Source organism: Lithobates pipiens, unplaced genomic scaffold (genome assembly GCF_037356315.1).
Source record: "Lithobates pipiens isolate NorthernLeopardFrog02 unplaced genomic scaffold, aLitPip1_a1.2 Scaffold_23, whole genome shotgun sequence".
Classification (NCBI taxonomy): domain Eukaryota; kingdom Metazoa; phylum Chordata; class Amphibia; order Anura; family Ranidae; genus Lithobates; species Lithobates pipiens.
In genome coordinates, this window is record NW_027507785.1 from 315,955,239 (window position 1) to 315,972,029 (window position 16,791).

At 41.7% G+C, this 16,791-nt stretch overlaps 1 long non-coding RNA gene across 2 annotated transcripts in view; it reads left to right on the forward strand.

Moving 5' to 3' along the window:
* Window positions 1-16,791, forward strand: part of LOC143926645 (uncharacterized) — a 228,711-nt gene that overhangs the window by 52,070 nt on the left and 159,850 nt on the right. For both annotated transcript variants that reach the window (XR_013262110.1, XR_013262109.1), the window contains exon 2: window positions 5,148-5,294. This is a non-coding gene — a long non-coding RNA (uncharacterized LOC143926645). The remainder of the gene's footprint in view (window positions 1-5,147; window positions 5,295-16,791) is intronic.

Sequence of the window (16,791 nt, forward strand, 5' to 3'; positions counted from 1 at the left end):
AGATTTTGAGTATATGGGTTATCTCAGCCAAGGGGCAGGGGTTTTCTTACACCCGAGGTCAGGTAATCTGTGTTCTGTGCCAACTGGACGGCTGTCTGGGTGGACGTGTGTTGTGTTGCCCCGGGCTGCTAGGCTGAAAATTGGGCCTATCCTGGGGGGCATCTGGCTGCTATACTGTCTGAGGGCCTATCCAGAAGCAAGAGAGCAGCGCAGGGTTGGGATTGCGGCTTGCAGTCCAACCAGAAGTGACGGTTCTGCTGGCCGGAGAGCCTGTCATGGTTGGAGGTAGAGGGGAAGCTGTCACCACTAAGGGACCAACCACCTTATTACCAGGGACCACAGTGAGTAGCTGAAGCAAGTACCAGAGCAGTACTCTCACCAACCGGGGATCTTCAATGGGAATCAAGCCAGGGACCCAACCAGTGGAGGTGACGCTTGCAGAGCAGCCTTGTGTGTCAAGTCAGGGACCGAGCAGGCTAGTGGGGTGAAGCTTGAGAAATATCTTGAGTGCCAAGCTAGGGACCCAACAGAGAAGTGACGCTTGAGGAAGATACCACCAAGAAGATTGGAGGAGCTCAAGGGATTCAGTGGCAGTGAATCATCTAGTCTAGTGAGAGACACCGGGAGCTCAGTGGGCTGAAGAACTACAAGTAGTGATTGTAGTGAAAGCGAAGGAACTGTTACGCTTTCTGTTAGGAACTGTTAACCACTTCAGCCCCGGAAGGATTTACCCCCTTCCTGACCTGGCCATTTTTTGCGATACAGCAATGCGTCTATTTAACTGACAATTGCGAGGTCGTGCAGCGCTGTACCCAAATAAAATTGACGTCCTTTTTTTCCCACAAATAGAGCTTTCTTTTGGTGGTATTTGATCACTTCTTTGGTTTTTATTTTTTGCGCAAAAAAACAAAACAAAAAAGAGCGACTATTTTGAAAAAAAAAATAAAAACATTTTTTACTTTTTGCTATAATAAATATCCCAATTATTATTTTTTTAAACAAATTTCTTCATCAGTTTAGGGCGATATGAATTATTTAACATATTTTTTGGTAAAACCAAAAAAGAGCGACAATTTAAAAAAAAAAAAAAAAAAAAACAATATTTTTTACCTTTTGCTATAATAAATATCCCCAAAAAATATATTAAAAAAATAATTTCTTTCTCAGTTTAGGCCGATATGTATTCTTCTACATCATTTTGGTAAAAAAAAAAAAATCACAATAAGCGTATATTGTTTGGTTTGCTCAAAAGTTATAGCGTCTACAAACAAGGGAATAGATTTATGTCAGTTTTATTATTATTATTTTTTTTACTAGTTATGGCGGCGATCAGCGATTTTTATCGGGACTTACGTCATTGTGGCGAACAGATCGGACAATTTTTAGACTTTTTTGGGACCATTGACATGTATACAGCGATCAGTGCTATAAAAATGCACTGATTCTGTGTAAATGTCACTGGCAGGGAAGGGGTTAACACTAGGGGGCGATCAAGGGGTTAACTGCGTTCCCTCAGTGTGTTCTAACTGTGAGGGGATGGGACTGACTAGAGGAGGAGCCAGGTCATTGTTCCTGCTTAGTAGGAACAGACGATCTGTCTCTCCTCCCCTGCCAGAACGGGGATTTGTGTGTCTGGCTCTCTGCGGGTGGCTGGCTGCTATGGCTCCTAAAGTAGCCGCCATACGGGTATGGCGGTTCGTCCAGCGGTGCCATTTTGCCGATGTATATTGGCGTGAGCCAGTCAGCAAGTGCTTAAAGACCGTTGCCATAGGAGACAGCATTCCTACACATGCAAATGTGGCGTTTTGCCGGATGCCTTTCCCTGTGTGGCTGTCCTCCTGTTGAAGTCTCTGAGTCTGCCAATTAATATTGCAACTATCTAAGACCCCTTTCACACCACACCACCCATAGCGTGGGCGGTAAAACGCCGCTATTTTTAGTGGCGTTTTACCACCGGATTTGCGGTGCATTTCCCCCCCCCCCCCCGCTAGCAGCCGTGAAAGGGTTAAAACCGCGGGCAATACGCAGCAATAGTGGCGTTTTGCCGACGGTATTACAGCGATGCCCCATTGATTTCAATGGGGAGCAGCGGTGGAAGAGCGGTAAACACACCGTTCCTTCACCGCTCCAAAGAAGCTGCTGGCAGGACCTTTCCCTGACGTCCTGCCAGAGCACCGCTGTAGTGTGAAAGCCCTCGGGCTTTCACACTACAGACAATGGTGCAGCTTCTTTAGGGTGGATTGAAGGCGCTATTTCTAACGCTATAGCGCCTGCAAAACGCCCTTGGTGTGAAAGGGGTCTAAGGGTGTCCTGACCCTAACCCTCTTTCCCAAAGTTCTGTTAAGAGAAATAAAATCTCTTTTGCATCCAAGAAATGTCTGGTGCCCAAACAATCTACTTTGCATTAAAAAAAAATTACAATAAGCGTATATTGATCGGTAATTGGTTTGCGCAAAAGTTATAGCGTCTACAAACAAGTGAAAAGATTTATGGAAGTTTTATTATTATTTTTTTTTTTTTTTTTACTAGGAATGCCGGCGATCAGCGATTTTTATGCCCAAACAATCTACTTTGCATTACACCCACTATGCCTTGCAACCCACAATATACAGAAGGATGTCAGCTATCCCTGGCCCTGGAGGTCCTCATTAGATCTAAGGAGGCTTGGGGACCTTGCTACATATAATATAAATAATAATAGTAATGATAATAATAATAATAATCCTATTATTTTCAGGTGTTGGTCACATTTTCAGCACTAACATATTAGGGCGCTGGAAAAGCCAAATCCTTCACATCCCTTAATGATCATCAAGTGACTATTTTCTTATGTTCCTTGACTTTTCGACTTTGACGCCTGTGGACATGGCGGAGTTAAAAAAAAAAAAAAGAAGCCTCCCAGGATCATAAGAAAACTCTATAGCTATTTCTGAAAACTTGTTTTTGCTTGAGCCTCATCTCGGGCCCGGGCAGCCGGCATTGTCAGCCCGAAATTTATCATTCCCAACAAAATTGTTACTCTTTCAATTTATCTTTTGAGGACACGTCAGCCATAGCCAGTAGTCATGGGGAAATAGCTTATAAAAAATAAATCACCTTATTAAAATTAGAGTTACTGTGGAATAAGATGACATGGAGGGCGGAAGGCTCGTATATCAATTGTATGGGGCTTACTTAATCCCTGCAAAAAGTTTAGTTCTGTGGTCACTGTGGGTTCCAGACTTAAAGGGCCAATATACAAAAATGAAAAGAGGGATAAAAAAAAATAATAATAATTATAAAAAATAAATTAAAATCATTTATAATTATTAAAAAAAATGAAAAGGGAAAAAAAGTTTTTTTTGAATGTAAATAAATCAAAATCATTTATAATTATGAAAAAAAAAGGGAAAAAAGTTTTTTTGAATGTAACCCTGATAAAAGTATAACCTGACCTCACAAATGCACTTCTGGAAGAATGGTCAAACATTCCCATAGACACACTATTAAACCTTGTGGACGGCCTTCCCAGAAGAGTTGAAGCTGTTATAGCTGCAAAGGGAGGGCCAACTCAATATTGAACCCTATGGAGTAAGACCGGGATGCCATTAAAGTACATGTGTGTGTAAAGGCAGGCGCCCCAATACTTTTGACAATATAGTGTATATGACCAAGAAGCTAATTGCTTAGGCTGAGCAGAGTATTATGGAAGGAAGTCAACAGATACCCCTACCCTGAATAAGAGGTGGCCTTTGCAGAGGCTGGGACAGTTGACTACTTACCTTTGCAAATTGAAAATTCACTTTGGTGGCCACTGATTCTACTGATTCTTGTTGATGACAAGAGGGGGCAATGACACGACTGGAGGAGAGTGGCTTTGAGGGGACCGGTCATCATTACTGGAACCTGCATGATGGAAGACTGCTGGACTGTGGATTAAGGTAGGTAGTCCTCTTTGTTAAATCATCCCCTGGAAAATCACCATTATTTTCTGCATGTTCTGGGGGGTGGGCATATTTCGTTTTTGTGGCCAGCCGAGAGTTGGTGTTTAGGTGTGTACCATATTCATAGCTCCCAACTATCCCTGATATTGAGGGACTGTGCCTGATTTGGAATAAAGTCCCTCTGTCCCTCTTTCCTCCTCATTTGTCTCTAATTTTGGTCTGATCTATATAGTTGTATTAAAAAAAGTTTTATCTTTCAAAAAGTGTTTCCCAGTGCTAAACCTTTCATCTAATTCCTAAATTGCTGCATTTGTACATTTCAAAATTCAATATAAAGGAATAGTAGTGGTAAAAAAAAAAAAAAATTAAAAAAAAAAGCACTTGTGGGGTTAACTAATCATATTTTTGGTATAATTCTCCTTTAAAAGGGGCGTGGCAGGGGGGGTGTCCTATGCCTATAAACTTTTTGCTAATAGTTGCTAATAGGTGTCCCTCGTTCCCATCTACAAAAAGTTGGGAGGTATGGATATTCTTCGTAGAACTCCCAGCATGCACTGCAAAGCTTCATGTCTATATTGTCCTTATATAAAGGTATGATTGCTTACTTAAAAAAACAATGGCATTGATTATAATGCTGGGGAGACAAATATTAAATGACATCTTGGATTAAATTATCCACCAGTTCTAGAAATATATTTTATTCAGAGTTTATTCGCCTTATTTACCTAATAAATAAAAATAAATCATGTAATGTTGTTATAGCATCTGTATATCTTCCTGCAATATTAATGAATAAAGATAACTACTTAATAAAACCAGAACAATAATAATAATTTGTGTTGTTATTATTATTATTATTATCATCATCATTATTTTTAACTTTTGTTTCATTTCCAGACACAAAAGTGTTATTTTTCCCCTTTCTCTATCTCTGTGGGGTTGACTATTGAAGTAAAGGTTGTTGGTAAGAAAGAAAGAAAAGAAAGAAAGAAAGAAAGAAAGAAAGAAAGAAAGAAAGAAAGAAAGAAAGAAAGAAAGAAAGAAAGAAAGAAAACTGATTAAAAAAAAAAAAAAAAAAACATTCAGCAGACTGTCATCCCTGTATAACTAATACTATTTATTTTCTGTTCAAACTTTATTACAACTCAAATAAAAAGTGTCCGTTTTCTGGAGAGCCTTATGTCGGGTCCTGTCCCTTCTTTTCTCTGTTTCCCTTTCTCATAGTGCCGGATATATTGTAGCAATGCTGGAGGAAGCATTGGAGTGGATGATGTTGGGGCTGTTAGAGAGTTCTGATCGGCGAGTCCCAGGACATTATTGGAGTAAAGGATATATACAGATCATACATATGTGTCATGTTCCTCTATACAGGTATTTGTACTCTCACTCTTCTTTGCCCCCTCTGCCCCATGAGAATCCCCCTCTTCTCATATTGAACCCCCTATCCACCTATAGAACCCCTTCTTCCTTTAGAACCCCCCTCTCCTTATATAGAATTACCCAAACACCCCCCAATAGATCCCCCTTCCTAATTTAGAATCCCCCTCTCCTCCTATAGACCCCTCTTACTCCTATAGACTCCCATCTCCTCCTATGGAATCACCCATCTCCTCTTATAGAACTCCCCCATCTCTTCCTACAGAACCCTCTCTCCATCTATAGAACTCCCTTCCTCATTTAGAACCCCTCTCTCCTCCTATAGAACCCCTCCCTCCTTTAGAACCCCCCTCTCCTCCTATAGAATCACATGCACCTCCACCAATAGATCATCCTTAATTTAGAACCCCCCCCCCAATCCTCATATAGAACCCTCTTCCTCCTATATAACCCCTATCTCCTCCTATAGAATCCCAGTCTCCTCCTATAGAACTCCCCCTCTATTCCTATACAACCCTCTTCGCCCTATAAAACCCCCATCTCTAACTATAGAACCCCCATCTCCTCCTATAGAACTCCCCCTCTCTTCCTATAGAACCCTCTTCCTCCTATAAAACCCCCATCTCTAACTATAGAACCCCCATCTCCTCCTATAGAACTCCCCCTATCTTCCTATAGAACCCTCTTCCTCCTACAGAACCCCCATCTCTAACTATAGAACCCCCATTTCCTCCTATAGAACTCCCCGTCTCTTCCTATAGAACCCTCTTCCTCCTATAGAACCCCCATCTCTAACTATAGAACCCCCATCTCCTCCTATAGAACTCCACCTCTCTTCCTATAGAACCCTCTTCCTCCTATAGAACCCCCATCTCTAACTATAGAACCCTCTCTCCATCTACAGTATAGAACTCCCTTCCTCCTTTAGAACCCCTCTATCCTCCTATAGAACTCCTTTCTCCTTTAGAACCCTCCTCTCCTCATATAGAACCACCCTCTCCTTCTATAGAACCCCATCCTCCTTTAGAACCCCCCCTATCCTCCTATAGAACCCCACTCTCCTCTTATAGAACCCCCTCCCCCTATAGAACCCCCCTCTCCATCTATGGAACCCCCTTCCTCCTATAGAACCCCCCTCTCCTCCTATAGGATCCCCTTCCTTTTTTAGAACCCCCTTCTCCCCCTATAGGACACCCTTCCTGCTTTAGAACCCCCCTCTCCTATTAAAGACCCTCCCTCCTATAGAACCCCCTTCTCCTCCTATAAACTCCCTTCCTTCTTTAAAATCCCCCTCATCACCTACAGAACCCCTTCTCCTTCTATAGAACCCCCTCTTCCTATAGAACCTGCCTCTCCTTCATAGAACCCCCATCCTTCTTTAGAACCCCCACCCTCCTCCTACAGAACCCCCTCTTCCTATAGAACTCCCCCTCTCCTCCTTTAGAACCCCCTGTCCTCATATAGATCTCCCCCTCTCCTCCCATAGAATCCCCTTCCTCCAACAGGCCCAATTCCTCCTATAGAGCCCCCTCTTTTTGCTCCTCTAGAACCCCCTCTCACCCCTCCTATAGACCCCCTCTTCCCTCTTCTAGATCCCCCCTCACTCTTCCTATAGAACCCCTCTCTTATTTTTCCTGAGGGGCTCATTTAGTAAAGGAGTTTTTTCACCCCCCCTTCCCCCCATTCGGGGTCAGGGAAAATCTATATCAGAAGGAAATAGTCAGAGATGGATTATTTTACACAGAGCGGTTGTGTTGTCGGTGTTTGCAGAGCTGTCAGTATTTCAGGCCGGTGAGGGTCACGTTGTATGTGGCTCTTATAGCTCTCCCTGTGGTGTGGCGCAGCGCCTTGGCCAGCAGTGAAGGGTATACTTATAACATTGTAGTAAATCATCGGTGAAATGTTGGCTCTGTATAGCCATAGAGCAACTGTTAGAGCCGTGTGCGTGGTCATTTTATCAATGTTTAGTATCCAGTTACCTTTAATACCCCCAGGAGGGGAGCCTGCTATGCTTTATACTAATAGGCATCTGTCACTAACGCTGTCAGCTTTTCCCATGTGTGTCAAATAGTTTATTGAAGCTGACAGAAGGGGGAGGGGGGGGCACCTTGTCACATGGATAGGCTGAGAGGGTCCGTAATGCCGACCAGCTCTCTACACCACATATACACTCAAGCCCTGTACACGCGATCGGATTTTCGATGTCAGGCTGTTGTCGGTAAATCCGACCGTGTGTACGCTCCATCGGACAAATGTTGGACCGTAGGGTTTTCAAAGTTTCCACAAACAAATGTGTGTTGTCGTATCTTCCGAGCGCGTGTACACAAGTCCATCGGACAAAAGTCCAAAGTACAAACACGCATGCTCGGAAGCAAGGACGAGCTGGAAGCGGTCGGTCTTGTAAACTTGCGTTCGTAATGGAGGATTAACATTGGCGACGCGGCAAATTATGAAATCTGGAAATGCAGCGCACAATTCTCTTCTTCTTTAATGGGATAATAATGAAGCTGCTTTGCTGGTGATACTGATGGAGTTATTGCAAATTAATTTTCAAATGCTTTTTTTTTTCTAGTGATATCAAGAATAATATTATTAAGAACAAAGATACAACTATGTTGGTGCTCCTTGTTAATGTTACATTGTATTTTTTTAAATGTAACTGCCGACTCCCCAACTGTGATTGGAAGTAAAAGTAAAACACATAGCAACATATTATTCTACACAATTTTTTTTATTGTGCATTAAAAAAAGAAAACAAATAAAATTAGACATGTTATCTGCCAACAGAACTTAAAGAGGGATTCCACCTACAAAAAAAATATTAGAAGCCAGCAGCTATAAATACTACAGCTGCTGACTTTTAATAAATGGACACTCACCTGTCCCGGGTTCCAGCGATGCTGGCAGCCGAGGCAGATCGATCGCTCGGCCCTCGGCTGCTGCCGCCACCATTCTAGGTGAGGGAATCAGGAAGTGAAGCGAATCGGCTTCACTTCCCGGTTCCCTACTGCGCATGCGCGAGTCGCGCAGCGCAATAGGAATTGTCCGCGCTGTCTCTGAGACCCGTGTGTGTCCCAGCAGACAGCGCGGCAGGACAGGAAATGGCGTAGACTCCCATGGAAGTCTATGCCCGGAAGTGGGTGTAAATACCTGTCTTTGACAGGTATCTCCATCCCCCTCCCCCCTGAAAGGTGCCAATTGTGACACCGGAGGGGGGGAGGGTTCCAATCAGCGGAGGTTCCACTTTAGGGTGGAACCCCGCTTTAACCAAAAAGTGCATTCTATGCATCCAAAAATATAGAAAATATACCAAATCAAATCATTATTATTCAACCAAAAAAATAATGTCCAAGCAATAACTCCAAGGCCAATAATAAATAACACGTTATCTCCTCCGATTCCGCAACATGTCTAGTTGACAGACGGCCGTTCAGAAACAAACTGAAAAGCGCACAATGAAAAATGCGAAGTGAAAATCGCTAAATGAAAAGCGTGAAAAAAAAAAGAAAACTGCAAATCAACACTCACCAAACTTCTACTAACATGGAATTAGCAGAAGGAGCCCAAAGGGTGGCGCTAAAGAGCTGAAAAACCACATAGTACGTTACTATGTTTGTATTTGTTGGCCAACAATTGTGTGGCCGTGTGTATGCAAGACAAGTTTGGGACAACACCCTTCAGACAAAATTCCACGGTTTTGTTGGCGGAAAATCCGGTCGTGTGTACGAGGCTTTAGGGCCCATCCACTCATCGCAATGCGCAGCGCCGTGCATGTTTTTGTGCATTGAGGTGCAAAGCATTAGGTAATGTTCATTCATTGTAATCGCACCTCGACCCACAAAAAATTAGATCCTGACGCATTTTTTTTGCACCCATAATGCTTTGTTGTGTGCTGAAACGCGCGCTACGTTAGGGTGCCATTCTAAATGAATAGTACTGCAATGCACTAAGGGCTCATTCACACTGGCGGTTGAGGGGCAGTAAAACCCCTCAGTTGAGCGGCTGTTTGACTGCCCTCTAACTGCTCCCCTTTTCACTGCAGAGGCAACGGGTGGTGTGGGGTGGGGGGGAGGGGAGGGACTGTACACATGCCATGGCTTCAATGCTTTGCCTTGCAGCTGCGGGCAGAAATTGTACCCCCCTGCCACTTTTGGCGGGCATTGCGCTCGCTAAGTGCGACCCGTTCAAGTCAATAGGGCTGCCATAGGTGTGCACAGCCTATTGCATTGGGGTGTGCACCCCCAAAGCTCAAACACTTATGTGTGTGTGTGTGTGTGTGTGTGTGTGCACATGTGTATATAGACGAACAGTGTCAGAAGAGAAAATATATGGAAAGTAGTGTTGCGCAATACTGGATAGGTAGATATTAACTTAAAAATGTAATAGATTATGTCCGTATCACAGTAATTAAAAAAATAGGTGTGCTGTCACCCAGACTAGAAAGGGTGATATATAGGAGGCCAGAATTGGCAAAGTGACATAAAAAATGATGCTAAAATGTGAATAAATCTGTGTAAGTGTCCTCTACGTCACAATGTGAATATCATAATACATAAATAATCAAAAATAAAATAGTGATTCTTGATGCGGTTAGCAGAAAATCGCATAAACAGTGTCAGTGCCTAACGTTGAATAAAACTATAAAACTGTCTACTACACCATAAAATAAAAACCAATATACATACAAAAAGTCACTAAAAAACAGGATTATGTAAAAAGAACTTAATAGTGACTAAGAAATCGCATCCAGTGCCAGTGCCAAGAATTATTGTAGATAAATGCGTATAAATGTCTTTATACCATATGCTGGATCGTGTGGGTGCGGTTAACTTATATAAACGTGCGACATAAAACAAAGGATAAAACGTGTAAAAAAAAACAAAGAGATAAAATCTCTTAAAAAAATAAAAATAAAATAAAATCGCAGTGAATGTGCACAGTGATTTAAAACTATATCAACCAATAAATATAGTTAAAGGGGTTGCACAATCACATATATCAGGTTAGTGTCCATTCAAGATGTGCAACAGCTGGTGGCGATTATATCCAAAATCGCATGCAACAGAAACGCATATGGTGCTGGTATTAGATTTTTTGTGCACTATAAGATAACAATGCGATCGGTGATTGTGCTGGTGATGGTAACTATATCCCACGTTGTCCTGTGTGCTCAGGGTATGGATGTCCCCTTACCTTACAGCTGTAAGGTAACAGCGTTTGACATATGTATCCTCAGGGTTCCTGGTAATCCTTATCCCTCGAGGTCCTATTCTTGTGGCCCCAAAGACCTGAAGTCTCCTGCCTATTGCGCTGTGTTGATCTCCTCAAATAGACGCTCAGCGATACTCAGCATGGGGGGGGGGTTGTTGGATTGCCTCAGCGGTAGATTTATGTGAGGGTTAAGCAGATAAGGAAGAGGGGAGCCCCATAGTGAAGTAGGTTTGAACAAAGTTTGAATTTATTTAAATACTGAATAAAATACTCACAAACATATAGTGCTATTTTGCAAGGTATAAACGAGCCTCGAGCTCGATTGCGTCACTTCCGGTAGCGTCCCGACGCGTGTTCGTCACGGTCACGTGACTTCATCAGGGGATGACTAGTGTACAGGGAAGTGTCCTTAAATAGAGACAATGATTGCTAATACGGTGGCCATTTTGGGGAAGACCCGGAAGTATCCCGGCGGCCATTTTGCGGGTTACATTGTCGCCGGAAGTATGCCGGCGGCCATCTTTTAGGTTGTTACAGCATGTTTCTATGTCGGCGGCCATTTTGCTGTTAAAATTGTCGCCGGAGGTCTAAGCGGCCATATTTTTGGTTGTTATAGTCTGTTTACTACAATGTATATCCAGAGATCGATATATGGCCATTTTTTGGGAGGTGTCCTCAGCTGAATCCACCAGCGGGGCGTCACTGTGTGGGTGTCACCGCCTCCCCAGTAATCAAAGTGCCTGATTGTGATTAGGAACGAACGAATGTATATACCATATACAGTGTAGGCTATAAATTAAAAGGGCAATCGCTGATTAAGGAACGATGGCCTTTCTATATAATTGGCAAGTTTGGAGTGAACAATATAACTACATAGAAAAAGATAGTGTGTGCCATATGTAATAGGCAATCACTGATGCTAAACCTTAAAAAATGAAATAAATCTATGTCTTTAAAACCAAAAATAATAAATATAAATACGGGAGACAATATAAATGTTAAAATATGCATAAAATTATAGAAATATTAATTTATTTATTTATAAAAAATGTGTTTGTTTAAAATAACGGATATATTTAAATTGAAATAATTTGCAAGGCCTTACTATTTATGGGCGTAAGGAGATGATAGTTTAATCCGGGTGGTAGGTTTTCCAAATTGGGGATTACATTAAAACAAGTATATATAAAATTAAAATTGAAATTTATTTGGATAAAATAGAAGACGAGGGAAGTAATTCCCATTGCTGCCGGAAATGACGTTCAGAGTTTCAGTTTTTAATAAACATGTATATTGCAAAACCACAAAAGTTAAAAATATATCAATAAAATACCTGTATATGTCTACACCCACCACGGTGCTCGTACATATGTATGTGCCTCATGCATGTTATTTGTTGTGCTTAAATGTCCCTCGGTGATTATATACATATAATATGACCCTAGGGTCGGGGTCATCTAGGAAAAAAAGGGGGAGGGGTCGGGGTAACTAAGAAAAGATATATAAATAGTAAACTCTAAAATGAATAGGATATATGTGAAAAATGTATGGAGTTTTACAGAAAAATTTTAGACAAGTCTAAAAAATCGTTCAAACTTGAGAGGTGATTAAAAGTCGCTAATGAAGCAGTTTAGGTCAAATTCCACATTGAGTCCCTTTGGCGTGAATGTATCTAGTGTAAATATCCATTTGGACTCGATTTGGCTGAGGGTCCTTACTTTGTGCCCTCCTCTCCAATGTTTAACATAGGGCTCAATGCCCCAGAATTTGAGTTGGGAGGGATCTTTATTGTGGTGTAACGCAAAGTGCCTGGATAAACTGTGTTTATCGAATCCCTTTAGTATGTTCTTTATGTGTTCTTTGACACGTACTTTCAGTGGTCTTTTTGTGCGGCCCACATACTGAAGTCCACAGCTGCACTCCAATGCATATACCACCCCGATGGTATTGCAACATATAAACTCTTTAATGTCATAGCTGTTGCCTGTGCTAGTGGAAGTGAACTCTTTTCTCTTCTCATTAGGGCATTTTGTCTTAGTGCATGCATAGCATCGCTTGCAGGGAAAAAATCCTTTTCCCGTAAAGAAGGTGAGTCCCCTACTTGGTGGATCTGGGATATTTTTTACTATTTTGTCCCTAATAGTAGGGGCTCGCCTATATACAAATTTTGGACGAGTGGGCAGAATGTCTTTTAGACATATATCTGAGCGTAATATTTCCCAGTTGTGTTTGATGATTTTTTCCACCTGTTTGAACTGTACATTAAAGTCCAAAATGATCGGAACATTATCTTGTGATGTCTCGTTATGGGATTTGTTTTTTATAAGGTCTTTACGATTTAGGCTTGCTACTTCTGATATTTTCTTGTTGATAAATTCTTCCTCATAGCCTTTTTCTATGAATTTTTGTTTCATGTTTTTAGCTTGTTCCTGAAAGTGGTCTTCTTGTGTGCAATTGCGTCTCAGGCGCATAAGTTGGCCTTTTGGTATGTTATATAGCCAATCCTTATGGTGGCAGCTTTCTAATGGTAGGTAACTATTGCGGTCTACACCCTTGAAGTGTGTTTTTGTGATAAGTTTTTTATTGTCTTGTATTATTTTCAGATCTAAAAAAGTGATAGATTCATTGCTTATCTCCCACGATAGTTTTATGTTCTTCTTGTTCATATTTAGCTTCTCCAAAAAGGTGATCAGTCTTGGTCGTTCACCCTTCCACAGTATGATAACATCATCGATGTATCTTTGGTATGTGTGTAATTCATTTGGGGGATTGTTAAATATTTCCTGTTCCTCCCATTGTGCCATAAAAAGGCCTGCGACGCTCGGGGCAAATTTTGCCCCCATGGCTACACCCGTTTTTTGATGATAATAATTTTTATTATACCAGAAGTAGCTGTTTTTCAAGCAAAAATCGAGACATTTTATAAGGAATTTTCTCTGGGGCACAGTAGGTCTGTATATTTCCGTAATCCCCACTTGGCTGCCTCACAGGCTTGGTAGTGTAAGATTATTGTGTAGAGTGAGGCTACATCCGCTGTAGCTAACCACCAAGGTCCCTCGTCTTTTGGAATGTCATCTATAATTTGCAATATGTGCTTGGTGTCTCTCAGATATGACCGTGTCTTCTGTACGGCCGGCTGTAGGTAATAGTCAATATATTGCCCCATTCTCGCTGTCAAAGAGTCAATACCATTCACTATTGGTCTGGGGGGTGGATTTTCTTTGTCTTTGTGGATTTTTGGCAGAAAATAGATAATTGGTGTTCTACATGACTCGGGTATTAGATATTTGGCTTCTTTCTTGTTGAGTATATCCTTCTTTAGGCCCAAATGTACCACTTGTTCAAGTGCTTTCCTGCATTTAAAGACTGGATTGCTCAACAGTCGGACGTATGTGTCATTATCTTCAAGTAGAACATTCATACTTGTGTTATATTGGTCTTTAGACAGTATTACAATACCTCCACCTTTATCCGCTGGTCGTATGACCAGGTCTTTCCTTTTTGTTAGTTTCCGGATGCCGCTTCTAATATGTTTTGGTTCATCACGCTTCTTGATTTTCAGTTCTTTCACCTCCTCAAGAACGATACGTTTAAAAACTTCTATGTATTTATTGTCTTTAGTTACTGGGTTAAAAATTGATCTATTTCTTAAAGTGCTGTGCGTCATTTCATCAATCGATCTTGTGGTCTTCGGTTTACATGGGTTGCTGATCAAGTATTTTTTAATATTTAATTTCCTCACAAATTTCTGGATTCCGATATAAGTTTGAAATTTGTCGAGGTTTTTTGTGGGTGCATATTTTAGGCCTTTATCGAGAACCCCTATTTCTTCATGAGAGAGGGGTTGTCCGCTGAGGTTAAAAATACCTTCGCCCTTCACTCTCTTTTTCTTTTGTGATCTCTTCCCCCCTCTACATCCTCTCTTTCTGGTGTTCTTCTTTGGTTTCGCAGATTCTCGTTCCTCCTTGATGGGTCGTTCTCGCGGCTCCTCTCTAAAAAAGACCTCTCATATTCCATATCGGATTGCCTATGTCTGTCCGCTCTGTCGTCTTCCCATCTTTGCTCCAAGGGTGCATAGTAATTATATGTTGGGATCGGGCTTCTTTCGTATGTACGGTATGGTGTTTGAGGGGGAGGATTCTGGTATTCCCCTTCTCTTCTTTCCTGTTGTCTATAGGGGCTTCTTCCCCTTGGTGCTTGTATGTCATGAGGACGCCCTCTATTATCATTATATGGTCCTCTGTTCTCTCTTTGTTGATAATGATTTCTGTTGTCGTGGTAAGGCCTTGGTCCGTTGTTCCTCCTATTATTCTTCCAAAAAGGTTTCAGTGTCAGAAGAGCAATAGGTGGTGTCAGTAGGCCAGAGATTGGTGTCAGTCGTATTTTTTCCCCCTTTCTTTTTTATTTTTTTTATTTTTTTAAACAGATCATTCTTTATTATTACTTTTTCATACAATATACAAAAACATCACACACCTAACATACAACCCCGGCACAAAATAAGATGGAGTGGAAAAAAAAAAAATTATTATTTTCTTTTTCTTTTTTTTAGGAGCCCCATTAGGGGATTTTTGTGAACTTTCAGGGGGAATCTGCACCACACTGGGTGATTAGGGTGTGCCCTGGCACCCCCGGCGCACCCTGTGCGCACGCCTATGAGAGCTTCACTGCAACCACCCCGCATCTGCGTGCAATGCATGCAGTTGTAGCATGCTAGTGCTGGGTCCAAAGGGGTTAAAGCAGGCTGTGAGGAGGCAATCCAATGGGGTTGATTTACTAAAAGCAAACAGACTGTGCACTTTGCAAAGTTTTGCAGTTGCTCCAGAGCTTAGTAAATGAGGAGAAGCTCTTCTATCATCCAATCATCTGCAAGCAAAAATGCTGTTTTATTTTATTTTATTTTCCTTTACTGTGATTGGGTATTTTTTGCAAAGTGAAGCTTTACCTCATTTTGCAAAGCTCTGGAGCAACTGCTCTTGCAGAGTGCACAGCCTATTTGCCTTTAACCGCTTCAGCCCTGGAAGATTTTACCCCCTTCCTGACCAGAGCAATTTTTTACAATTTGGCACCGCACCGCTTTAACTGACAATTGCACTGTCGTGCGACGTGGTGCCCAAACGGTACCGAAATTCTTTTTTCTTTTTTTTGTGCTATGAACAAAAAATGAGCGACAATTTTGAAAAAAAAATATATATTTTTTACTTTTTGCTATAATAAATATCTCCAAATTTAAAAAAAAAAACTTCTTCTTCAGTTTAGGCCAATATATATTCTTCTACATATTTATTTTTGTTAAAAAATCTCAATAAACGTATATTGATTGGTTTGCGGAAAAGTTATAGCGTTTGCAAACTATGGGAAATATTTACGGCATTTTTATTTATTTTTTACAAGTAATGGCGGGGATATGCGATTTTTAGCGGTACTGCGACATTGAGACGGACAGTTTGGAGACTTTTAACGCTTTTTTGGGATCATTGGCATTTATACAGCTATAAAAATGCACTGATTACTGTTTAAATGTCACTGGCGGGGAAGGGGTTAACACTAGGGGGCGCTCAAGGGGTTAATTGTGTGTTCCCTCAGTGTGTTCTAACTGTGTGGGGATGGGAGTGACTAGGAGAGGAGACATATAGTTTTTCCTACTTAGTAGGAACAAACAATATGGCTCCTCTCCTCTGAAAGAACAGGGATTTGTGTGTTCACACACAAAAAATCCCCGTGCTGGTGCTTGTGCATGCGATCACGCATGGCCAGCGGTAATCATGCACGCGCCCTCTGGTGGCCTGCGCCCTCTGGTGGCTGAAAAAGGGTAGGATGCACCTGTACAGGATTTCGCCCAGGAGAGCCATTGTGCCGCAGTATATCTGCGTGACATGGTCGGGAACCAGTTAATAAATCAACCCCAATGTCAAATGCTTTCTAAAGAGCGATCCAAACGCAGGTTGGAGGGAAGGGGGGGGGGAAGGGGGAACTGTTGGGGGGGTAGTAATACTGCAACTCAATCACAAGGTTTTTCTGCCCTCCTACTGCTAGTTTGAAGAAGCCCCAATATGTGCATGGTGCGGTAACCACTTGACCTCTTGAAGATTTACCCCCCTTCATGACCAGGCCTTTTTTTTGTGATACGGCACTGCGTTACTTTAACTGACAATTGCGCGGTCATGCAAGGCTCTACCCAAATATAATTTATGACTTCTTCCCCACAAATAGAACTTTTTTTTAGGGTATTTGATCACCTCTGTGTTTTTTTGTTTTTTTTTGCGCTATAAACAAAAAA